Source organism: Ambystoma mexicanum, chromosome 9, assembly GCF_040938575.1.
Source record: "Ambystoma mexicanum isolate Mex_15411 chromosome 9, UKY_AmexF1_1, whole genome shotgun sequence".
In the NCBI taxonomy this organism is placed as follows: domain Eukaryota; kingdom Metazoa; phylum Chordata; class Amphibia; order Caudata; family Ambystomatidae; genus Ambystoma; species Ambystoma mexicanum.
In genome coordinates, this window is record NC_090931.1 from 352,087,765 (window position 1) to 352,111,842 (window position 24,078).

General features: G+C 43.6%; 1 long non-coding RNA gene across 1 annotated transcript in view; it reads left to right on the forward strand.

Annotated features, from left to right (window-relative positions):
* Window positions 1–555: 555 nt before the first annotated feature.
* The window catches only part of LOC138488048 (uncharacterized), a 176,833-nt gene continuing 153,310 nt past the window's right edge, over window positions 556–24,078 (forward strand). Inside the window, exon 1 of the long non-coding RNA XR_011274586.1 lies at window positions 556–767. This is a non-coding gene — a long non-coding RNA (uncharacterized lncRNA). The remainder of the gene's footprint in view (window positions 768–24,078) is intronic.

Consider the following 24,078-nt stretch of genomic DNA (forward strand, 5'->3'; position numbering starts at 1 on the left):
CCTGTGGGGTTTTGGTTCCTCGTTGTGCCTCTCCTTTGCCGCTCGGGCATCATCCGCTACTTAAGACTCTCCTGGGCTGTGTTTCTCTGGTCCGTGTCTCAACAGGGTTACTGAGCATTCTGCGGGTTTGTCTACGTCACGATCTGCCTCCCAGGAGGGGGTCTCTTCTCCTTTGCAGTTCCGTCAGCTACTATACTCCCATGTAGTAATGCTGATTGGGTCTTTATCCTGCATACAACCAGGGGGTGGGCGTATTCTCTGCTCTCTTTTCTTAGGTGTGAACTGTGCCCTAACAGGGTCAGAATCTATACAAGCTGTTAGTGTGAGAAATTACAAGATATTACACAGTGTAACTCCCATTTAACCAACAAAACTATTGCTGTTTAGTGAGTGCCTGTCCTCTAATGGGGGGAGGGGCTAGTCAAGCTTGGCAGGCTCACTTGCTTAGTCCCAGAGAGGGTGGCACCCCCTTGCGAGAGGGGAACGAGTTGTGGTCTGAGTTGGCAAAAGGTCAGGGAGTGTCGAAAGCGGCTGCTGTGCGAGCTTGTGTAACTACAGTGCGGCTTGAGGCGTTCATGCTTTTCATCCATTCCTCTATAAGTTTCTCACTGCAAAGGCACTGGCTTCATCTTGCTTTGGAGACGAGACGACTTTCGTGAGAATCCTGCCTTGTGTGTGGACCTTGTCGGTGGATCTAGTATCTAGTATCCAGTATCCAGTATCTAGCGTCCAGTGCCGGAGGTACCGCAGGGGCGAGAAGCGAGCTGGTAAGCTTACTTGTAATCAATTAAGGTCCATGAGGCTCATCATGTAACTTCAAAGAGACAGAGCTGTTGGTGTCCCGAGGGTAGCTTCTGGATAACGGGCTGCATGGCAGTAGGTGCAATTAGCACCCTACCGAGAGCACCTGGAGTAAGATAGCCTCTCTGGGCCTGTGACAAATTGACAAACTATTGTGAAGGTGACTGAATGCTGCACTCGGTTTTCTGTGGGTTTTTAAGTACTGCAGCTTTAGTTGTGTGTGTGTTTGTCACCTTTCACTTTCAGAGACTGTGGGGATCGGACCCTTTGATCCAAGAGGATAATTGTTCTTTTTTTTTAGAATGCTGGCAAAAAAAATAAGCGATATCGGCTTATAAGTGAAACCACGGCACCTAAGACCAGCCCTAATAGCGTTGTGTCACTTCAACCCAAACAGATCATGATCAGCTCTAGGAAAGCGAACATTTCAGCTCCCCCCCCCCCCCCAAGTCCCTGGGAATGTAGACACGGGCACACCAGCTCCAGGGGTCGGGCTTGAATAGCACCAAAAAAGAGGAACTAACACCACCATAATGGATTGCGGTTTATTAGGTTCAGTGTTGTCCCAAGGGGAGCAAGATGCCAATACTTCCATCTTTGAAGCATGCGCGAGTCTCGAGAGTGAAATCCAGGTAATTGAAGCGATAAGCACTTTAGTGTGTCTCCCGCCTTATTTAGAACCCAAGAGATGGCGGTGGAGGTACTATGTGATATTTTGCAATTGGATGCAGTCAATTCTGCGGAGATCCTGGGACAAGGTGCAAATCACTTACAATCACATGAGGTGAGCGATTCAAGTATGCACAACTTTTCTGAAATTGGTGAGAGCTCGCTAGCGCCACTGAATCTAGTTCTCCAGTCTTTTATCCGCTTATATGATACTTTGGCGTATGAAGTGAGAATGAATTCAGGCCTAATAATGGAAATTAGGTCACTCCTGCAGAATGCGGCAATGAACAAGGAGAGTAACCTGAAGTTGTTGCATATCAATGTAGCTAGTGTACTTCCGGTTGGAAGTCCTGCAGTCCTTATGAGTTCAGTACACGAGATGAACGATGAAGAGGAGGTGCAGCTTGCCAGTGTAAGGTTAGGTGATTTAGCGGAAAACAGTGTCGGAACTGCGATCCCAGTAATGAGAAAGAAAAGTGAGAACATGAAAGCAGAGCTAAAAACTAGGAGGAACGGCTCCTGAATATTTTTGAGGAAAATGATGGGCGTAGCAAATAGGTTAGCTCACCCCAAGGCACTTGATAAATCCTTCGACAATTTGCAAGGAACTAGTGGCGCCTTTTCAATAAAGGAAGTGAAAACCAACGACCCTCAGAGGATTAAAACCTTGAACTCCAGTCTCCCTTCTTTTCCACTTTCTTCTGTATGTGAACACAATAAAACAAAGACTAAGAAACCGCCTTAAGGTGGCAGGGGTGCTTCTTCTAGAGTCACTCAGGATGGGGAAGACAAGGTTCAGAAAGTAAACCAGAATGTACTGCAGGGCGAAAGTTTGTCAAAACGTTTGCAGAATACCTCCCTGGCCTTGGAGAAATATCAGAGTAATTACCCACCGGGACAATTGTCCTCAAAGAAAACCAGCCAGAGGGGCCACAGTTATGAAGCCGTTCAGAGGAGTCAAAGAATATGTACTCAACTCCTGCAAAAAAGTGTCCGATAGTCAAGAATAAGAGCCAGATTCTGATCTTTGAATCGGTTTTTGAGGCATTTTCCTCTAAATCATCAAAGACTGCTGGGTATCATGTCAACTATCCCTGATTTAAGTGCCATGTCGTTGACGGATCTACATTTTTTTCATTTATATGACAGAGATTGCTTGGCAAAGCGTGCTGTCCAATTCCAATCAAAAATGATTGAGACGTTAGTGTTCAGAAAGCAGGAAGAGTTTCTTTTGAATTAATTTGAGTGTTATCAAGCAGACTGTGCTGAGGCCACTTCTAAAATTCATCAGCATCCTAAGATCACCATCAGGCGTTACTTTAATCAGGATCAAAGGTCGTATGTGCCCCATGAATTTGAAAATCCGAGTTGGGGCTGGCTCTTGTGGGAACCCTACCCACTACAACAGGCAGACGACCAGGTTTCTAGGGTCTCCTCTCAAATTATAAGTTGGAATTCACGGGGCTATAACTCATTTACGACCAATGTTGAGAAGCTGTTTCTAGACACTTACGATGTGACATTACTTCAAGAGACGTGGCTTAGGATCAATCCCATTTGGGGCGGGTTTCTACTTAACTCGTCTCTGGCAAAGAAAGGCCCAAAAGGGAAACCAATGGGTGGCCTCCTTTCTGCTGTGAAAATAAAAATGTTTTGGCATCTCAAGCAAATACCTGTTAGTTCTGATGCTTTTCTAGCTACAACGATTTACAATATCAATGAACGTAACAAACAGTTATGCTGATTATTAATGTACATTTCAATCCCACAACAAAGGATGTGGATATGGTAATACACGAGATGGAAAAACCTTTAATAACATGGTTTGCAGATTACCCAACTGGCTCTGTAATTGTAGCAGGGGACTGTAACTGCAATTACTTGATTGGAGATGGGGCTGGGATAATCTAGACGATCTGTCCGGGGTCACTCAACTCACCCTCCTGTCGAGCAGAGCCAGTTGTGGGAAAATATAGTCAAATTTTCTGTCCAGATGGACTTTTGTTCAAGCAAACCAACTCTTTGGTGGGGCTTTTGGAGATGTCCACTTCGTCTAATGTTTTCTCCACTTCCATTATTGATTACATTTTTCTTAAGAATTTTGAGGTAGAAGAGGCGTTAGAGTCTGATATAGTATAGACTACATTAAGTGACCATGCGTTGTTACATCTAGCAGTGGGCTGTTCGCTCACATGGGAGCTTCCAGAGATCTCAAATGTGGGGTCAGTAATGGTATCAGTTCTGGGGAATAGGGTTGCTCAGTATAGCACCAATCTTAATTTAGTTAATTTAGATCTTTCTGTGTGGTTGGATAATCTATCTACATGTGACAAGCTTCTATATTCCGACTCTAAGAATTTCCTGGAAATTTTCTTGAAATTGGGCAAACGAAGGAATGAAACTCCTCTATTCCAACCTAAGATTTCTGCATCAGGAAAAGAACAGAATTATGATAGGGAAATTCAAAAACGAAAATCCCAAATTACAAGGGAAATTAGACAGCTCTTGAAATGCCCATTAAGAGAGTGGGAGGAAAAAGAAAGGGGGGGGGGGGGAGGTTGAAGCAGCAGTTTAGAACTTGGTGTTCAGTACACCATATGGGGAAATATATATAAAAAAATCAAGATATTGTGAGGAAAATTACCACGCACGATACTTGTGGAATCTGGTGGATTCTCAACAACAAGGGCAACAATCAGTCCCTCCACCAGTCCTTGGGAGTATAAGAAGTGGCCTGGGTTGAGGATTTTATAGGAAAATAGGAAGACATGCATGCCAACGAGCAGGGCTCAATCACAGTGAATACTCTGGTGGCCTTGTGCCTAGAGCCGTTCTTTGATCGGGCAGACATAGAGCTCACGATAAACAAATTAAAAAATTCTAGAGCATCTGGATGGCGTACCAAAATGGGATTATTAAAAGCAATCCCGCTCTTTGGTCGGATGTTATATACCATCTATTTACCAATATTATTAATGATCGCATCTGCCCAGCCTCCTGGTCTTCCTCAACGCTTATTCCAATCTTTAAAAAGGGGAGAGAGAGAGAACCCGGCCTGCTATAGACCAATTTCATTGACCGACGCTACATCAAAGATATTCTCTACACTACTTCTTGGTGAACTCACACAGTGGGCTGAGGGCACCAAGGTCCTAAGCCCTTTACAAAGGGGTTTTAGGAGAGGCAGTGGAACAGCAGTTAGTGGTATTACTCTAACTGCCTGTCAGACATTGGTCCTCCGACAGGGCGATCATTGTATGTGGCCACTATAGATCTGTTGGGCACTTTTGACAATATAAATATTTCAAGACTCTGGTTTAAGTTATCTAACTGGGGGATAGACCTAGATCTCCTGTCTTTGATCCAACTTCAGTATTCTGATAACTCAAGCAAGTTAAGTCTAAGCAGGCTGGGAGAATGATCACCTAAGATTGTCAACGGGAGGATAGCTCAAGGGCAATGCACTAGCCTTGGAAGCAAGACGACCAGGGCAACACAGGTTCAATCCCAGCTCTGTGCTTTGAAACCTCTGGGTATTAAGCGTGGTACAAATAACCAATTATAATAATTGTAATTAAGATCCCTCTAAAGAGAGGTGTTCATCAAGGGTGCATGGTCGCCCCTATATTATTTAACCTATACCTTGCAGATTTATGGGCAAAGAGTATAGAATGGGGTGGGTATGTCCCTAGCTTGTTACATTTGAAACTAAGGTGCCTCACGTACACAGATGATCTATTGTTTATGGATTATTCTCAATTGGAATTACAGCAGCAATTTAAATAATGACCTACAGATAAACCCGAGCAAATCATATGTAATGATCTCCTCAACTCGCAAGAACACAAAGGTCCTCATCACGAGTTTGACCTGAGCCTTTAAATGTGGCGGTAACACTATAACCGCCGCATTTAAGTGCTGGCCAAATCACGGGTTGGGTGGAAAATGGCATTTTTACCTCCAGGTTTTTTCTGGAGGCAAAAATGACAATTTTCGGGCCGTTTTTGGCACTATTACGACCGGTGCGATTACCGCCGGCAGTAATAATGCTCCCCAGCCCCATTGAGGATTTAACGCCCTGCGCACCTCATGATCGGAAGCAAATTGCACCGGACCGAGTTGCGGTTGCGCTATTACCATTGGCCGGTATCACAGTGGTCTTACCTGGTCTGGGGGTCACTACGAGCTTACCTGTTCAGCTCCCAGGGCCCAACAACCCTCCCCCTGTAACAAACGGAGGACTCAACCAAGGGCAAGTTAAAACTGTTGTTGATTCCAAAAACTGACAGGGATCATTAAGGACTCCAAATCTCCAGAGTCACCGCTCCCAAGCCTGTGTCAGGCCGTTTTGTTGCAAAGTAGCGTCACAATATAGGCCCTTCCCGAAAAACCTATCACTCTTTCTGGTTGGGTGATCGGAGTGTTATACCTTATAGATTGCGCCTATGAATCTTAGTTGATTGGCCCTCACATGTCAGGTGGCTGGCTTGCCCCTTCCCCAAAAATGATCTATTACATTGCTGTAGGGTCACAGGATTACCATTGGTCCTTGCCCTCTGCCATCCACCCCGGGATTTCTGTCCCCTGATTGGCTGGAACTTGTCTCTCCAGGCCTGGGACCCAGCTCTGTTCTCAGCGCTCGGTGCACCTCTTCAAGGTGATGGGAATTACTATGGACCTCATTACGGGTCCGGCGGTAAACCAGCAGGGTCAAAACTGTGAGGCAAAGCAGCTTGGGCAGGCAGACTTGTAGTTTGCCGGTCCGGATACAAGGGTGCTGGTGAGCTTAACGGCACCCTTGTTTCCATTTCGGCAACATTGTAATGGGGCCCAATGTGTTCCCAATGTATCTGTTAGCAGTACCACTTTTGCCTGTGAGAGTGCCCTCAATGTTCCAATGTTGTTAACAAGTTTATATGTCACTTCATGTCTGTGTTGCCGAGAACTGTTCCTCTTCCCACCGCAAGTGAATAACCATTATCTAGCTCGTCTCCATCACATGAATGAGGACCATGAAATCAAGCTCTCTGGTCTTCAATTTATGAGGATTTATTCTGTTTTTCTGCAGATGTCCCTTGTTCTTTTAGGCTTGGAATGTGTTGCTAGTCTCTGACCTTGGCTGCAAGCCCTGGCCTGCTGTTCTGTGCAACCTAGTTCTCCTTACCCTCATCTCTGGTCCTGCGGCTTGTGGCCTTATGTGATCCTTGTTATACTTGTATTATGATTTCTACGTCTCTATACCATGGAATATTTTCCATAGGCTAGTCGTAATTGGTCCTTCATGGCTCCTTATGTGATCCTGTACTTCTTATGGTTAGTTGCAATAAGCAACTGCACGCTTGCTCTGCATCTCTTTGTTGCCTTGTGTTCAGCGTTTCTGCACTTGGCTAATGAAAACAATAATAAAAGCTTTTGATAGTATGTATATGTATCTGTCCTCTATATACAGAACTGTGTAAGCATGTCTGCGAGTGTACTTCGTGACTAACGTGGCTATGTCGTGGTGTGAGTAATGACATCAGCACACTGGTTTCTCGGCATTAGTCAATGTCATCCATCGAGGCATTTGGGTCCATGACCACACTTGAAGCACCTGTATCCATAAAGACACTGGGCCTCATTATAAATTTGCCGGTCCGAAAATAACAGTGCCAGTAAGCATAACGGCACCGCTGTTTCCGAAACGGCAAACTACAAGTCTGCCTGCAGAGCAGCTTTGCCTGACAGGTCTGACCCTGCCGAGCGCAGCGGCCATGGTAGGCAGACTTGTCACGGGAGCACTGGCACCGTTATTAATGGTGCCGGTGCTCCTGTGTCCCCATTCCCATAGAGTCCAATAGGACTCTATGGGAATGGGGATTAACAAAATTGCCAGCGCCAGACTTGCTGGCTGACGGACTTGGATAGCCCAGTGGCACCGGGAAGTCAGGCACCAGTAATTCATTCCGAGTCTGGCAGCAACCCGCTGGTAGCACCAGCAGGGTTACCGCCGGACTCAGAATGAGGCCCATTGGGCCTCATTATAAGTTTGCCGGTTCAGAAACAACGGTGCCGGTAAGCCTACCAACACCATTGTTTCGAGACCAGCAAACTACAAGTCTGCCTGAAGGAGCCGCTGTGTCCAACAGGTCTGACCCTGCCAGGCACAGCAGCCATGGTAGGCAAACTTGTTACAGGATCACTAGCACCTTTGTTAATGGTGCCGGGGCTCCCGTGTCCCCATTCCCATAGAGTCCTAATGGACTCTATGGGAATGGGGATTAATGAAATTGCCGGCACCTGACTTCCCAGTCCCCAGACTTGGAATAGCCCGGTGGCACCGGGAAGTCAGATGCTGGTAATTTATTCTGAGTCCGGCAGGGTTACCTCCGGACTCGGAATGAGGCTGATTGATTGGATAAGGTTTGAATGGCTGTTTGAGAGAATATCTTTACACATACGTGTCAGTCACTGGTCCTCCTGGGGCTTCTTGCATTTTTGACTCTTCAGGCCATCATGTTCATGGGGGTTTGCAGGGGTATTCCAGGGACCCTCTCTTCAGTCCCCCCTTTGGTCGACCTGTCGACCAAACCTCCATACTTGGTCACTCTAGCTTTGGGTAGCCAAATCTTCGTTACTCCTCCAAGATGTCCATAGTAATTTGCATGGTCATCGAAACTCCAGGTCATATAGCTACAGTCTCCCTCCAGGTTGAACTATGCCCATTTTCCCCAATATCTGTTGTTGTCAAAGGGATTGTCGAATGTTACCATCTCAGTTGGGAATAGTGGACATTCCTTTAACCTTGCTCTCAGGTTATTTCTTTCTTCTACTATCATGTCTTTTTCTTCTTCCATGTTCACATCTACTAATAAATTCATCCCTATTGTCTTCTCTGTAATTTTGCGATATTGTGTAATGCATATCTTGACCACACACAGTCCCACTAGTACTAGTATTAATGCTCCTAGTAGTACTTTCAGTCCATCTGCTAACAATGTTGGCATCCATGACCATATGTATGACAACCAGCTGTGGTCCTTTCCTGTTCCTTTGGCTTCCTCCTCCATCTTGGCATGCATCTTCGATAACCTTGTCACTGCTTCTGTCAGTGTGCCATTCTCTCTGTCATTTGCAGGCACGAACGTGCAACAGTAATTGCTGATCTTGGCGCAAACGCCTCCTTCCATTGCTATGAAAAGCTCTAGAACATATCTGTTCTGGAGTGCTATTAACCTTACTTCTTGGATCTCTTCTTTTATCGCACTGAAGCCATTTAGTGTAGAGTTTATCTTTTGCATCAGCTTCCATTTTGTTATCTGCAACCTTTTTGCATATGTATATGTCTCTATATGTCTGTACAGCTGGAACTACTGACGCCAAAAACATCTCTGTCCTGCTGAACAACTTGTGCTCAGGTGGTACGTCGTCAGTGCTGCTTCCGATTTTGATGAGAAATAGTTGTCACTTTTCACTCTACTCACTTCTATTGACCGTTTCTTTCTTCCCTTTTCTTTCAATTCTATTGATCTGTTCTTTCTCTTGTTAGTATCTATTTTAGGGAAGTTGCCTACCTTCACATCCTTCTGTGGCACTACCACTGCTGGCATATTGATGTGCACCAACAAGCAAACTCCTCCCCAGTTGGGTGGCAGCTTTTCGATGGCATTGGATCTACATGCCCAATAGTGATCCATTAATACTGCCGTGCCAACCTTCATTACTGAATGCTTTTCTGTGTACCTAAACTCTGTTTTCTCCAACCTTTACTGCACTGTCATTCTGGTAACATAATGCTGGTTTCTTCAGTGGCATTTTGGGCATTGGTCCAGCTTCATTGTCCATCCAGGTCAGCAACTTGGTGCTTGAATCCCATTCTTTCAGGCACTTGTTGTTTTCTCATTGCACTGTGGTTACCGGTGCTTGTACTAGGGTGTATGCTTTATTTCCTACTAATCCCTCTTCCCATCCTTCTGCTGTGTATACTTGGCCATACACAAGCATTTGGGGCCTTTCCCAACATCCTGCTTCCCCTCCTATTTGCTTGACCTCCCCTCTTTGGGCAGGGTAATTCCTTCAGTGTTATTGTTTTTGTCTCCCCTTTCTGTGGGCCGTCAGTTATGTATTGTATAGCCTGGTCTAACTAGCAATAATTGCTCATCATGTGAAGAGTCTTTATATAGCTGTCTTCATAGGGGAACGTTGCCTTGGATATCCATCTCAATGTTGCTGTTTTCCCTTGGAATCTTTCTCAGGCTGTAACCATGGATAGGTACATATGTCATTGTGCTCTTGCTGCTGGTATTTCAGTTGCTACAAACGTTCTGGAGGCAACCATGGCATAGGGGATTAGTGAACAGACATAGCAGCTCTACCCAGTGGTTCCTTTACATGCTTGCACCACATATTGTTAGACACTCAAGTAGTATCAGTGAGATACAGGTCCACCCCTCCCATGTCTGTATGAGCACTGCGCTTACATCTCCTTATTGTGCCTACAGTGCTCCCCTGTCCACCTGACATGGTCGTTCCACCTGCTGAGGTCGGGGTAAAGTTATTTCTTTTTTTAATAACTGTCTCCATTACCTATGCTGCTTGGATCCTGTTGCAGCTTGAGCTTGATGATATAAATTGTCTGCCTGAAATGCGCAAAACTGAGCGTTAATGTATTAGTATTAAGTTAATTCAAACCCTGTGGACCATGTAGTCTGTCATGGCAAAAATGAATAGTTGTTCCCACACAGCTTTAATTGTAGGGTGTCTGAGGACTGCAAGGACAGATGGTTTTCCTCTTTCTAGTTGTTGGTAAACTTGGGCCAGGTATGCTATGAAGGCATGGAAATACACATTAGGATCCAGTCTGCAAGATCTGTTGGATCTTCTAACAAATTGGACAAATTGGCCTTGGAATGTTTCAGGATGGGAATCAGTGGGAAGCATGGAAGAAATGCAATAAACACAATCGCACTTTCATGATGAATTTGTGTGGAAAGAAAAATAGCAAACAGACAGTGTACCCTCACTCTGGATGTGTAGGAAGTCCTTGCCCTAACTCTGCTGCCCGTGAGCTAGTAACCATTCGGTGTCCTTGGCTCGGTAGTGCTGATGCTGAATGATTAGTTTGCTCTTCTTGCAGAGGATCGTTGACCCTGTCTATGTCAGTGCTACGAGAGGCCACTGTTTTGTAGAGCTTGATGTCACTGAGCTTATTCCAAATGTTTTTCCCGACTAGTTTAACTGCTCTCTCAGTCACAATTTCTACCACATGTCGGTTGGTAAACCGTGGGGCACCCCACTTGCGGGAAAGGTTTAGCAGGACAACTTGATCCCCTGGGTACAACAGTGGCTGCTTAAGTAAGTCCTCATTGTTCTCGTCGCTGTCGATCTCTTCTATGGCTTCAGGCCTCTCCTGTTGTCTTTGCAGCTGGCGAGAAATAAAAGAGGGACTAGCAATCAAGGAAGTTGTAAACTCATGCATTTCCTGACTCAGTACATCAGCCACATTTTCAGCATCCTTTATTGCCATAGTGGGAGGAGCCACGGTAGTCACATGTGCCATCCTGTCACCGCCCCATGTGGGGTTAAATGGTGGTCGGACTCAGGCTTATTCCGCAGTGCGAACAAGGCTACAGGAAGGCAATGCAGCCAGTTTTTGTTCAAAGTCTTTTTAGTTTTGGCTATAGCTCCTTTAAGCAAGCCATTGAGGTGTTCATGTACCCCATACGCTTGTGGTGATAGACACAGGAGAATCTGTGTTGGATACCGAGCGAAGTTGTAAATGCAGGAACATCACATTGACGAAGTGAGGGCCATTGTCAGACCGCTGAACCTCACACACGCCCCATCATGAGAATATCTCCCGGATCAGGAATTTCCCTGCTCTAAGGGCAGCAGAATTTCAGAACAAGGACCGGCCTTGATCCAACAGGAATATGGACACACAACCACTATCATGTAGCGGTACCCTTGGCAGACTTGGATCATATCAACATAGTCAACGTGTAGGTGTTGGAATGGACCCACTGGGGGAGGTATGGCTCTTCTCACTACCCTTAATGTATGCCCTACAGTATATTGTTTACACTCTAAAGTATTAATCATGAATTTGGCCACATGTTTCCGCCAAGTTAGGACAGAACCATGTTTCTCCAATATGAGCTGCAAGCACCTCCTTTCCTGTGTGGGTTGGATAGTGCTGTGTGCAATAATGCAAGTGGCATAACCACCATCCCTGTGTTGTTTTGCTGCCATAGGGCGGCTGTTGGAGCACTGTACCTCCCCTCCTAAGCCACAGTTCCTTTTCCTCCCTGGGCGCAACTCCCTGCAGCTCCATAATCTGTATCACTAGTAATATGTTGTACCCCTCTTTTAGTATCATAGTTCTTGCGTAATCGCGCACGTGCGACAAAGCCTCCATTTCTAAAATGTCCCCAAAGTAGGGGGCACCTTTTTCCTTCGCATTTGCTGCTTCCTTGCCCCTGGAGATAGGATCCTCCCCTTTTGTGTGTGCTTGGAATTTCACTATTGCTATTCGCTCTGGGAGATCTATGACCTCTACAAATCTGCCCAATAGAAGTGCATGCTGCATTGGTGACCCATCAGCATGCCTGAAGCCCCTCCTCATCCACTGTGACAACCCAGAATGCACTCTGGATGTCACATAGGCTGAATAGAAGTAAATTGTCCCTTCCTTCCCCTTGCTGCGCTCCATAGCCATTATTAAGGCCACTAATTCTGCTGCTTGTGCTGAGTAATGTGACTGCAGGCGTGCGCTCATCACTACCTTGCTTGTCCCGTCCTCTCTCAGTCTCACAACTGCTGTCCCAGTATGTCTTTCCCCAGTCATTTGGTCACTTGTTGAAGACCCTTCAATATAGAGCACGTCTCCCCCCTCAAGTGCGTTCTCCTATACCTTGCAAGTGTCATTGAATTCTTCTAGGTTTGCTGTGCAGTCGTGTGCATAATCACCCTTCTGTAAAACGTCAGCGAGAAAGGTTGCTGGGTTGACAAGTCGCATTTCACTATCTTGAGACCTGGGTTGGATAATAACACCTCGTACCCTGAAACCCTCTGTGTTGTCAGTGTGCTCTTTGGTCTTTCCAGTATTGCAAAACGAGCATGCTCCACAGAGAGAGTGGTACTAGATCCCATGGTAATACTTGCTGATTTGTCCTCTGCGAATGCGGCTGCAGTCAATGCATGTTTGCATGGATACTGTCCTCTCATCACTGGGTCTAATTTCCCACTGTAACAGACTAGTGGCTTGTGCCACAGGCTGTTCTTCTGTGTTAGTACTGCAGTCATAAATACTCCATCGGAGTGTGAGAATAGGAAGAATTCCTTTTAATAATCTGGGATCCCTAACACTGGAGCTGTGCATATTGCTTCCTTCAGTTCATTAATTGCCTCAGTCATAGCTCTTGTTCACTGTATTATCTTCTCCCCTCTCTGTGCTTCGTTCTGTGCGCTCAATAAGGGCCTAGTGTAAGTGCTGTAATTGAATCCCCATGTCCTGCAGAATTAAATTGTCATAAAAACTGCTCCATCATCTCTCTGACTATTGTGGGTTTTGCTGTCCTGCGTATTGTCTCGGCCCTCTCTGGTGTCACTTATCGGCCATTTTGGGAGATCACCTGTCCAATGTGTAACACTTCTGTCTGGCAATATTGTAGTTTGGCCTTGTCCACCTTGGATCCCTTTTCTGCTAGTACTGTCAGCATGTGTACTTAGTCATTTCTACACTGCTCTTCTGTTTTGCTACAAATCAATATATGATCTACGTACTGTATAACCGTGCTCTCATCTGTACGTTGCCTAAGTTCATTTGGAGTACCCTGTTGAATATGGAAGGTGATTGACAATACCCTTGAGGATGTCTTGTATGTTTCCACTTCTTAGAAATGAAGTTAAGTCCTATGAGTCTGGGTGTAATGGTATAGAGAAGAATGCATTCTTCAAATCTATGGCTGTGAAGAAGGCAGCTTCCGTGGGGATGCAACACAGAACCGTCGCCGGGTTAGGAACTAATCAATATTCTGCTTCTACAATATGGTCAAGAGGGCGCAAGTCCTGAATGAAACGCTATGACCCGCTGTCACCTTTTTGACAGAGTACACAGCCATGTTGCATAGGGATTCGGATGGCACTAGGATGCCCTACTTCACCAGTGCTGCAATGGTCTCATAGATACCTTTGTCTGCCTCTCTTGAAAGTGGGTATTGTTTAACGCGTGGTAAAATGGCTCCTGGCTTCAGTTTTATCTTCACTGCTCCTATCCTCTTCAGGAGCCCCATATCATAGGGACTTGTGGTCCATATGATGATGGGGACCTTTGCTAAATCCTCCTCGAGAAAGGTTGGCAGTCCTTTCAGTGCCATCACCATTCTCTATGGTACCTTTCTGTAATGTAACCTCACCCAATATGTGATGCTCATTTTGAACACCATCTCATGATATTTTCTGTTGTCTTTGAATAGTTATTCGTCTGTGATTGTAGTCAATCTGTACCCTTCCGCTATGGTGATCACTGCTCAGCATGGTCGCCCTGTGTCATCTGTCCCATGCACTGCTATCCACAATCACTCCCTCTAATTCTAGTGGCACTTTCGTCCCTTCCTTCTCATCTAGTGATATCTCTGGCCTGAATAAATACTCTTTTGCAAGGCAGCACATTTTCCCCTGAATCCCTGGAAGCCATGCTATTATTATTTCTGTCCCATATTGGAACAGCTCCTCCTCCACTCGCATCTCCTCTGTACTCTTTGTCCACAATAAGATTGAATGATTTCCCTCACATTTAGAAGGTGTGTGCCTTGTGTGCAGCACACTATGCCCTTGTGAGTGAATGAAATGGTCATGTTAAGTCTGCTCGGTTTAAGAGAGGAGGGAGTAACCCTGATACAAATTGTTTACCAATATAGAAAAAAGACTCCACGTCTCGTTAGGTTGGGTAAGAAGTTCACTAGATAGTGGGATACACATGTCACATATAATCACATCAACATTATAGGAATTTTATGGGCATGCATGGAGAATTAAACCAACTTGCACTTAAATATTGACAAAATCTAACATCTTTAATGTACAATTATAAAAAACAATGTAATAACACATAAAAACACATTACAAAACATCCCAAAGTGACAAGTGCAATATTTGATAAGGTGTAGTGGATATATCACTGATGTCTCACTGTGCAAAATGCAAAAATAATATGTACACACCTAGTAGTGATATCAATTTAAATACAATTTTATACAGCAGTCTTTTCTGAAAGAGCAGAATTTCAGTCAATCAATTTGAAAACCACACAAATAAAAAAGGAAAAGGCAAGGAAATTAAGGATAGGATACAGAGTACCACAATTCAAGAAGTAACTCTATAGTTGGTGCGTTAGTACTCTAATGCCTTGTTGACAACAAGTGTGGTTTTAAATACCACGCACAACACTTTGTTTTAGTGTAGAATAATACCTTACATGTTTCGTTCCTACACAAATTAACATGATTACAGGAACTTCTTCAGGGCTATAACATTTCCAAAGCATAGATTGATATTTGATGGTTGCAAGGGTAGCCAACACTGGGTTAGAGAGTGTCCCGTGAGTCTGTTGATATGTGACAACACTGGTATGTGTCCCGCGTGGAAAGGTTGTAATGAAACTAATTCCACCTGCTCTTCTCTGGTTAGTAGAGTAGTGAGCGTCTAGGCCAAACCTAAGTATACAAAACAGAAGAAAGGGACCGAATTAACAATGGTCACCATTCTAAAGACCCATGATATCAATTATACATGGTATATTAGGCGCTTACCGTATCTTAGTCACGCTAAAGCGTCCTCAGTGGGTGAGATTAGTCACTACGTTAAAGTCACCACTTCTCCCTGTGGACATACATAAAAGACAAAGCACGTACTGTAATCTGTCTATTTTATCAGTTATACAAAAACACATAGATCTTAAAGCACATCAACAGTTAGGGTATGCTTAAAGGCTCTTATGCACTTACTGTTGGTTCAGTGTGGCTTCAATCCCAACAGAAGATGAAAAGGTGTAGAGAATGGGATGAAGTATAGCTCGCCTATAGCAAGAGGGAAAAGAGAGGGAGACAAATGCATATGTTCTAGCTAACGACATGACGGGTCTATGTCTGGATGTTATATAAAGATATAGATGTCAATTATAACCATCGAATAATCAAGCGTCATCCGTTAGCATCGATAAACCTATTTCAGGTGTAAGCTAAGTGTGGTTCTATATATAAAACATGACCTTTGAACATTCCCAATGGTTAGAACAGTCGGAGGCCCGCGTGATTCTAGGTAAATAGGCACTCCGTGATTGATAATTAAGGTTCACGTATCAGGCGGCAATGTTGTGTACTTATGCCATTAGAGATTGAAGTTCTCATACGTTCTCATGCTCCCGATTCAAAAGAAAAGCGTGCGGTCCTGTACGTAGTATGACCCACCAAGGAATAGTTGCATGTGATAAATATATACAAAGTCATACTACCAACACAGTACGCCATTCAAATAATTTGTACCTCTTGGTTACATATAACCGCAGCGTAAGTTGATTTAATAGCAATTCAGTCGTCAGAGGATACAGCCTCAGTCAATTTACCGTAATTCTACAGTCGTGTGGGGGACGGGGCGTAGACGCGGATCTGCTCTTGTGCAACCGCAAAGGTCTGAGTACCATAGTTACTGGGATAAACCTATCGCGTGACATCTTGACTAGCGCATGCACAATCAGCTCGATAGGATCATAGAGATAAAAAAAATGGACTAATCGAACCCTATTTTAGTAGGTCGCCATATCGGTTGGAGTACCACTATCGTAAACTAAATGAATCACAGGGGAATGTGGTAAGTACAGTAAAACCGACATGTCGGTAATTCGTAATGACGGGGAAAGAAAAGTGCAAATTACATACACAAGTGGGTGACGAGGATACTTAAGAATATTTATTCAAAATTAGTGTCTCAATACTGTGTGCAAGTAAAAGCACTCCATCGAGTGGTGTTTACTTATGTGTCATATACAAAAACCCAGATGTGTGACAGGAATATAGGGCCTCATTACGACTCAGGCGGTAAGGGTTTTACGGTGGCGTAAACAGCGCCGACCCTTACCGCCTGAGTACGAGGTCCCTTAGCGCCATGGAGGTTTTAACACCTGCTTTTAGCAGGTGTTAAAATCCATGGCGCTAAGGGACCATGGAGTTAATTACGCCACCGTAATTTACGGTGGCGTAATTAACGCCTTCCCCACTCCCATTATGCCCTATGGGGCAAAATGGGAATGGGGAAGGGTAAATGGGTAAATGGGGATTTACCGCCCCGCCAAGGTTGGAATGGGGCGGTAAATCCGCCAACCACCATGGCGTAAATGTAGTTTACGCCATGGTGGTAAAGTCACGGCCCAGGCGGTAACTTACCGCCTGGGTCGTAATGAGGCCCATAGTGTTTGTTTCAAAAGGTGGACGATTACACGTCAGACTGTAGTGGTACCCTCAGATTGACCATTGAGCAAGCAGGGGTATTTAGTAGAGGATTCAGAATAGTGGACAGGTACAACAGAAGTACCAATGCACTATGCACGGACCTCAAGCATGTGGAGTGCTCTATTGACTCAACCAAAATATCCTTATTAGGTTATAAACACGCTCCAGTCGATGTTTTCATTTAGACCCATGAGGTGACTTTTCGTCAAGAAGATCATCTTCTGTTCTTGTATACTGAGGATTTGTTTACTGTTACAAGTGCTGCCAGAATGACCAATTTTCATCACCACTGTCCACCTTAATTCTTCAGGTTTGTGGCCCACACTGTTAAAGTGTCCACTCAGGAGTGCATTTAGAGTGTTATTTCTTATGCAACTTTTGTGTTCCCCTATTCTAATCTTTATTTTTCTTTCTGTTTTGCCAATATATAGTCTGTCACAAGGGCACCAGATCGCATAAACTACCATCGTAGAATTGCAATTGCTCAGAGATCTTTGTTCCCACAATTTAGGTAATCCTAAATCGATCTGCTTGGTCCTTTTGGTTTGTGAGCAGCACCTACACTGTCCACATAGACTATGATCAGTGGTTTTGGGTAAGCCCCATTCTTCAGTAAGGGTAGTTTGAATAGGTTTGATAAACACATTGTTCCTAGTTGTCAGCTCTTTTAGGTTTTTACATCTCTTAAAAGCACATTTTGGTTTTGACAGTGGACAGTCGCCTTCTTCGAAAACATGCCAATTCTGTTTTATGATCTTGGTAATTTCATTTGTTAAGGGACTGTACGTGCTGACAAACACTAAGTTGTCATCATGTTCTTTTTTCTGTTTATACTCCAACAGGGAATCTCTGTTCTTGTTTGAGGCCCTTTTGAAGGATTGTCTGATTATTCTTCTGGGGTAACCTCTGTTAACCAGGTTCGACTGTAGATGATTGGCTTCATGCACAAATTCCTCCTTAGTGCTACTATTCCTCTTCAATCTCAGGAATTGGCCAAACGGCAAATTTTGTCTGGTATGCTTTGGGTGAAAACTAGAATATAAAAGCAGTGAGCTCTTGTCAGTGTCTTTGTGGAATGGTTTTACTTCTAGTACTGCTTCAGTTTTGTTAACATAGATAGTCAAATCTAGAAAATGAATCTCATCTTGGCTTTTGGTGTTAGTACATTTTAAGAATGGATTTTGTGCATTCAGCCATGTTATGAACAATTCATACACAACATCATTACCTGACCATATCATGATGATATCATCTATCAACCTCTTCCACAGTTTTATGTATTGTCTGTAGGGGTTGGTTTGATTCAGTATCACATTAGTTTTAATTGTTTCTACATACAAATTAGCCAAGGTAGGGGCCACCGCTGAGCCCATCGCTGTACCATGTATCTGTTTGAAAAATTTTCCATTGAACACAAAGTAGTTTTCACAAAGAGCCATTTCTGTACACTACAGAATAAATGAGTTTGGTGTTCTCCGGTTTGTCTGGAATTTAACAATTTTTCTTCAATCATATTCAGAGTTTCTGCTTGTGGAATTTTAGTGTACAGTGAGACCACATCCAAACTTACTAGTGCATCATTTGTCTCGATCTTAAACCGTTCGACTATTCTAATGACTTCAGTAGTGTCCTGTATAAACAACATCATTTGTTTCACATAGGGACTCAAGTAGCGATCGGCAAATTTAGATGGCGGTTCTAGGAGGGAACCTGTGCCTGAGACTATTGGTCTACCTGGAGGGTTAATTAAAGTTTTATGACTTTTGGGTAGAGTATAAAACTTTGGCACATTTGGTTGAGGAGGCATTAGACATTCTGCTTCTTGTTTAGAGATCCAGTTTCTGCCTTTCTGCAGATGGCCCCTTGTCGTTTTAGGCTTTGAATGTGTTGCTTGTCTCTGACCTTAGCTGCAAGCCCTGGCCTGCTGTTCTATGCAGCCTTGTTCTGCTTTCCCTCATGACTCATCCTGCAGCTTGTGGCCTTATGTGAGCCTCCTTAAACAGGTATTATGATTTCTACGTCTCTATACATGGTATGTTTTCCATGGGTTAGTCGTATTTGGTCCTTCCAGGCTCCTTATGTGATCCTGTAGTTCCATAAGGTTAGTTGCCATAAGCATCTGCAAGCTTGCTCTGTATCTCTTTGTTGCCATGTATTGAGTGTTTCTGCACTTGGCTAACAATAAAAATAATAAAAGCTTTTGACAGTATGTATATATATATCTATCCTCTATTAACAGAACTGTATAAGTATGTTCTTTGTGTGTTCATGTGTGTGTTTGTGTAACGTTGTACATGGCTGAAGCACCTGTATCCATAAAGTCATTGATTGGATAAGGTTTGAATGGCTGTCTGAGAGAATATCTTTCTGCGTACGTGTCAGTCACTGGTCCTCCTGGGGGCTGGCCGAATAGTGAGTGGCTTTGTGCGTTTTTGACTCTTTGGGTCGTCATGTTCATGGTGTTGAGGCGGGCTATTCCAGGGACCCTCTCTTCAACCTGGAAACTGGATAACACTTTGTTTAAAAGAGCTAATTCATTCTGCTACCTGGGATTCACTATCTCAGTACGTAAGCATCGAGAATACCTGGTAACTCGATTAGATGAAAAAATCTGCTCATGCACTTCACTTTTGATGACCATAAATACTAAATTGTGTGCATTCTCCTTAACACCATTTATTGAGTTCTATAAAGTGAAGGTCTCACCAATTGTTCTTTATGGGTGCGAACTCCTAAATATTAGCGACAAGATGTTTTCAATGTTCTTGAATCCAGAATTCTTAAATTCCAGTATCAGTTCCAGTAAGTATCATCAGACTGGAACTGGGTCTGATCACCTGGTGCGCTCAAATCTACCAGGAGAGCACTCTCTTTGATGGGTAATTTTGAATGTGCAGGTGACTCTGCACTTGGATTCTGCCCCATGGCTTAATTGCCAACGGGTTCCATTCCATATTTAAAATAAGTTGGGAAACGAGTCAATAGGATGAGAGAAGAATTAGAGCTGACAGGGCTAGAGGCAGATGTAGTATTGAAGAGGAAGATCAAAACCTGGGATGGAATCATGAATCTACAAGATCTAGGTAGATTAATATTCTTTTCTTTTAAAGAGTTGTATTTTGTGCCTATAACGGTTCCCAGGGGTTATCTAGCGAAATGTCCATCTGCTAAAATTTGGCATTGGTATCTAAAGTTCACATTACAGTATATGCCCACTATGGAATATATGGGCCCCATGTTAGGTAGTCCAATGGATTTAAGAACGTGTAGAGTATGTGACACAGGGGCTATCGAAAATGTATTCCATCTTGTGATGAGTTGTCAGTTTTTCCTTGATCTGAGAATCAGGAGATTTGGCAGACTTTTACATTTGACATTGCAGATCCTATCGCAGGACCTGTGGTGCAGATTTATGACCACTTCTCAAACCTCACTCATTATTGCTTTGGTTAGAGTGTTAATGTTATTTTTATGGAACTAACAAAGGTATCATAACAATGTATTCAGGATCTGGTGTGCATAAACGCCACTCCTTTGGTTAATCATTATGGACAAGTAAGATAAAAACTTACTTGACCTTAGTGTAATAGAAATTGGTCTGTTTTTCTCTATTTTCTACTATCAGTATGGGGACTCTGCTTTATGTGTTTGCCCTGTTTCCTCTACTAATAATCGTTTTTTCTTTTTTCTTTTTTAATTTGTTCTTTTAACATTATTGTATGCTTAAAATTAAAATAAAAAAGAACGTGTCACCTATGCAGGTGTTCATCCACGTTTCAATACTGCCAATGCAGATAGGCTTAGCCTTTGCCGGCTTGTAATTTGTGTCCACATTTATCATAATTTGAATGTTGTTGGCATAGGTTTGGAATGGCTCACTGAAAGATTCAATGAGCATGGGGAGGGACTTCTTATATATGTTAAAAGAAGCTAGTACAGTCTTTCTTACAGGAAAAAAATGTAATCTATTCAAGATAGGGCTGCAGATTTCCATTGTAAGTGGTGGATCAGGGTGGAGAAGCCCACAACTGTTCTACGTTGTAGCTCGTTATTCCACCAAAATCAGTAAATCAACCCAGCCACCATCAGTTCTTCATAATATCCAGTTTATTTTGGCAAAAGTTTAAAAAGAGAAAAACACAACACGGAGCGACGCATTTCACAGCGGCCTTGCCGCTTGTTCACACACAAAGTAAAGCACACCGAGTGACACTTTTAACATCCAACAGTGAACTCTATGGTTAGTCTCCATTGTCCTTTTTTGCTTTAAAATGTTTCCCAGTTTAACATAACTCAAACTTTCTGATGGTTAATGGCGGCGGCCATTTTGTAAGAGGTCATTAATGCATATACATACATCTCTGATCAATGCCTCACCAGATCTTTCATGTATATGCAATTTATCAATCATTTCTTAGTGTACAAATGTATCTATTTCGCAGTCAAGGTGCAAATACAAAGGACAACCCGATTGCTTTTTAGGGAAACATCATTTCATAGGTTTATAAGTTTTGTCAAATGCTACGTGCATAGATTTCTTTGTTTTTCACCTTTTAGCCTTTGCACGCACATGATTGCGAAATCAATAGGAAATGCAAATGCTTAAATTCATTATTCAACTGTCGTGCTCTTCTTTCAATTGGGCCAAATACTGCAATAACATCCCCAAATTTTGGTATGTTTAAAGTGCATAATGCATAGCTTAAACACCTACCATTTAATTAATTCACATTTTACCCAGATGATCAAAAAAAGCCCAACATTTCATTAACAAATACGTTTGATAAAGTCCTTTGTGCATATATTTCTTAGCTGCCATAATTTGTGCCTCTATCCATACTTTAAGCGGAATTGGTAAAACATATATATATATATATTTATATATATAAGCAAATGCACATATTCGTTATTCAACTGTCGCACACTTCAAGTGTAACCAAGTACAACAATCATATGCGCAAGTTTTAAAATATTTAAAGTGCACAGTGCATAGTTTATACGGATGTCACCCAAATATTGCACATTGACATGTGTATTTGCAGATACTGCCCTATATTGCACCTTATAAATTGCCTGGTAGAAGCAAGAAAAAGTATACTGTCCAAATAAAACTATTTTGTTCTGCATATTTAAGATCTCTAAAACCGAGCCATGTTAAATTTAAACAGTAAAGTGCTTAGTGCTTACCATTGTATCATCTGTCCATCTCTATAGGACTATTCTTCTAATGAGATATATCACGTTAGCGGCCGTGTAGTTATGATTAATTTGCTAACCCATTGGAAGATCACTTTTTCAGAAGCTTCTAACTTCGCTCCCCATGGACGGAAAGTTGGGCGAGGTTTCGTGGAGGGGAGGAAACGTTATAGGGGGGGTCCCAAAAGATTTTTTTTTCCATAGACTGAATGGGGAAAAACTTTGCGCACGGCTACAGGCTGAACGGCTGGATGGATTTTGACCAAATGTGTGTCAGGAGCGGGGGCTTGGTTCGGAAAGCGTGCTTTTGTGTATTTGGTGGACATCCAACCAGTACTTTTGTTGCAAAGAACTGAAATGTACGTCTTAAAAAATTAGTGATATCTGGCTCCGCTCCACAGACCCATTTCCCTGTTCACTCCACGGACAAAAGTCTCATTGGCTTGCGGTACGTCATGATCTCGGCGAACATTGGACTCGGCCGGTGGATGGCTGGAGGGAAGCGTGCCATGCGTCAATGTTTTTGGGAAATGCTGCCATGGTGTATCGGAGGATAGTGTTGTGATGTGTGTGCCAAGCTCCTAAGGCATTGTGTGCATCACTGGGGCTCTTATACGTAACATTGTGCCCAGTAAAATTAGTGATATCTGGCTCCGCTCCGGCATCCCATTTCCCTGTTCGCTGCGCAGTGAAAAGTTTGATTGCACTGCAGTGTGCAGTGACGTGATGTACACCCTAAGTTTTCGATAACGGCAGCATGTTGTATCCAAGGACAATGCAGCGGTGAAAGGGTCTAGAAAACATATGTTACGGCTTCTGGTGGTGGAAAGAAGGGATGGAAAGGGTGGGGGAGTGAGAAGTGGTTCATCGGATGTATCTCATTAGAAGAAGACGGTGGTGTGCCAGCGGTATCCGTGCATAGTACTCCAATTCGCGGTTACCTCAACAGGCAATAACCTTGTGTGGTGATTGCAGGCAGCCTTCATTATGGCATGGTAGCTCCAGCAGCAATCTCTTTCTGTGATGAGTGGTGGCAGGCTGATTTGCAGAAGGGGAGTGCACGCAAAAGTATGTCCACTGGTAGAAAATGAATGTCCACTGGTTGCAAGTAGGTTTGCCACTTTCACTTTGTGTGTGTAGTTTGGCAGCCATGCATACATTGTTGGTTCCATGGGTGTGGTGATTGTTAGAACATCCTGCAGTTGTCGGTGCATGGCTGGAGATGCTGCAGTGAGCAGTACTGCAGCATGTCGAGTGGTTGCAGTTTTGAAATACTGTCCATGTAGAAGAGGGTACGGTTGAAGTGGATGCAATATGTGCATGGGAAGTCTGCATTGCGCAGATTAGTATGTTTTGTACTGCACTCTGCACTATTTCTTGTATGCAGTTACTTCTTATAGTTGTCGCTGCATGGGAGGAGATGCTGCAGTGAGCAGTCCTGCAGTGTGTCTACTGGGTGCAGTGCTGGAATAGTGTCCATATACAAGAGGGTACGGTTGAACTGGTTCTTATATGTGCTTGGGTAGTCTGCATTGCGCAGATTAGTAAGTGTTGTAGGGCACTATGCAATATTGGTTCTATGCGCTTACTAGAGTGTTGGGAGCAGCACCACTGTTGTCAAGAGTTTGTTGTTTGGTTGCCAATAATAGCATGCTTTGTGAATGGAAGTGGGTAGGGGTGCGAAACACTGTGGCATGTTTGTGGATTATGGTAACTGGAACATGTCTGCTTGCATCTCTGTATTATGGTGCGGCAGCCTATGTTGCCTTTGCGAATTCTGGCACATGGCCACATGTTCGACTGCATGGCTCTTTTATGTTGTGGTGGGTGTGGGCAAGGCCTAGACTGTTGGGTGCATGGCCGAAGGCCGTAGTCCGTATGCCATGCACCCAAGAGCCTAGGCCTTCACCACAGGCACCACAACATA